The sequence below is a fragment of the Orycteropus afer genome, unplaced genomic scaffold (genome assembly GCF_000298275.1).
Source record: "Orycteropus afer afer isolate SDZICR_OR568_19922 unplaced genomic scaffold, OryAfe1.0 scaffold00465, whole genome shotgun sequence".
In the NCBI taxonomy this organism is placed as follows: Eukaryota; Metazoa; Chordata; class Mammalia; order Tubulidentata; family Orycteropodidae; genus Orycteropus; species Orycteropus afer.
In genome coordinates, this window is record NW_006922052.1 from 532,747 (window position 1) to 535,755 (window position 3,009).

Below are 3,009 nucleotides of genomic sequence, written 5' to 3' on the forward strand. Positions count from 1 at the left end.
TGCTCTCTATGTACCACCATCATGAGACCTCTGCCCACCTGCTGCCAAATTTGCATGGACTGTTTCTTCAACTTGACAGGTGGGGGGATTATACAACGTGTTTCAGGTATCAACACCCCACTTCCAAACCAGTTGCCTGTATTAAAGTTGATTCTGGTTCATAGCAACCCTACGGAAAAAAGTAGAATTACTTAGTAGAGTTTCCCAGGCTGTAATTATTATAGAGGCAGACTGCCAACTAATGGGTTATACTTGCTGACCTTTAAGTTAACAATTAAGAACAACCACTGCACCACCATCGGTCCTTTCCAAGTATCAAGTGTTTGCTAATTAGCATTCCTAATAAGATTGCACAATACCTGGAATGTCTGTTTTTGTGTTTGTTTCTTTTATGGTTATGGTGATATTCTCAAGGCAAAGACTTCGCTGTGTGGACAATGTCCTCTGACTTCATAGAAGAAGTCTGAGTTTTGGGCAAGTAGCATGTGGCTGGGCCCATGTCGATTGCACTGCTGTTTTGTTTGTTTATTTTTGTGTCTTGCTGTTTGATGCTGTTTCTTTGGCCTGATGTTCATGTTTAGATTTTAATCTTAATTAAATAGAAAAAACCCTAGGCTGCATTTTTGGCTCATTTAGCACAAGTGTAGTAAATAATATTCACATGAGTTGGAGAAGAAAATTAGAATTGAGTTTCCATTATGTTTCTGACACCTTCCCAATCAGTGAGTCTGACTAGATAATTCGTAAATCTCTCTCCAAATAAAATGCTATATTTATTGTCTATGACAAAATAATCCCATGTGGTCTGTTTTATAACATATAGAAATGTGTCAAGAACATTTTGGAAGAAAAATAGACTGAAATTTGTTAAATTTGTTGGCATTCTTATAAAGCAAAGAGTAACATGAAGCAGATCACTAAGGTCAATGGGAAAGATTCTTGAGAGAGTAAAAGAGCACTGATTGATCTAACTCCAGACTCTCTAATACAAGCACATTTCATAATCCTTAATTATATGCCAAAATACTGATGATATAAATATTTTTTTGTTAATTTCCTTTAAATTATTAAACAAACAACAACAAACAAACTCACTGCTGTCGACTCAGATCTGATTCATAGAGACCACTCCTTGGGTTTCTAAGTCAGTATCGCTACATAAGTAGATTGCCCAATCTTCTTTCTGAGGAGTGGCTGGTGGGCTTGAACCAACAGCCTTCTGGTTAGCAGTCAAATACCTTAGGCACTACACCATCAGAGTTACCGATTATTAAATGTATTTATTTGCCAAAAGAAGTCAAGTGTAGCTAGTTATGTATCTTTAATAATTTTTTGTTGAAATCAGCATTTTCCTCTTATAGCGCTACATCAGAATTTACATCTACCGACATCAATTCTCTCTCTTTTTTACTGTTATAAAACATAAATGGAGATAATAAAGAAATCTTGTTCTTTGAAATAGTAGGCACATGAGATTACATAAAATGAAAGTATTTCTTTTCTTATTTCTGTTACTGATACTAAGCATTTCCAGTATAAGAAATATGACACACTGAATTTTTGTGACTTTCAGGTCTCAGATTAATCTTTAAATTTGGGAGGTGTATCTGGTAATCACATGCAAAATGTGGTAGTAGGTTAAAAAGTTAATCAAATGTTTTTGCAAATTTAATTGGCTAATTAGGCAATCAGAGAACTCATTGCACATTTTTAGTCCTAGGGAAAAATGAAACAAACTGAGAAAGTTAAAAAGAATAAGATGGTTAGTAAAGAAAATGTGACAGCATTGTTGGATCTTTTTGCTCAAAGTGTTTATGGTGGGTAAGTTTTCACTAATGAGGGAAATCTACCATAAGAGTTGATTCATTTTTCAAAGCATGTGCACTTCCTGAGAAAATGATTGGTTATACCCCATTTAACATATGCACAATTAATATATTTTATGAGTAACAATAAATATAGCACTTAGAAGAACTCACAATTAATTTACAAATATTTCCAACTCCTCCCTCAGTAATTGTATTGATGCTTAGCAACTTTCACCACCATTGAAGGCATTTTTTATTATTCAAGATACTTGAAGAAAAGGAAAAATCTAGTTCAGAAAGAAAATAGCAACCTAAAAAGGCAGATTTTTTTTTTTTCTTAACTTTAATTGTGGAGGGAAAACAGATGGCTGAAAAATTAAGGTTTTATTCATATCTGTTCAACGGAAGAGATAAAGACAAATTCTGGGTAAATGTGCTAGCATCCACGTCCTTCAATATAATAACAGTTTTAGGAGAGTGATTCATAGCACCTGGGGGAAGTGAACCAAAGATCTTCTTGAATTTTATTTATTACACAGTAGAAAATGACCACAGATGGAAAAAGAGAAATATATCTTTCCTTCAGGGTATAGAATGAAAGAGTCAGAGAATTTATTAATCTTCCACAAAGCCAATAGCCAGCATTTAAATTTGATCAACTTGAACTTCATAGAGTAAGAAAAAAACTGTTCAAATGACAAAAACACACACAAAAATGAATGCACATATTCACATTAAAAATGAGTAAGACTTAAACCTACCCTTTGAAACAAAGGCCTCTATATTTTGGGAAATTTTGTTGATGTTGATATGAGAAACACTGAATAAATGATTGTGAGTAAATGATAAAGAAAGAAAGTAAGATGTACATGGCAAAGCGTTCAGATTGCCTTTTAGAGATATCATGTGTAATATGAATATACCTCAGTTCCTAATCCAGGCATATTAAACATATTTTTATTTATGTTTAAATAAATTTATGTCTTATTCTGTATTTCCAAAGTACCAAGTTGATAGAAATTTAACTCTGATAGTTTTAGACTTTGCCATCCCAGAGATATATTAACCTTTTGTGATCTAAGTGACTCTATGACTCAGCTAGGAAATCTATTTGGTCATCTTCAATTATTATACCTTATATGTACTTATCTTCAGTTTATCTACTGTGGTGGCCTGAGTGTTGCTCTAAGCCACTGCTATA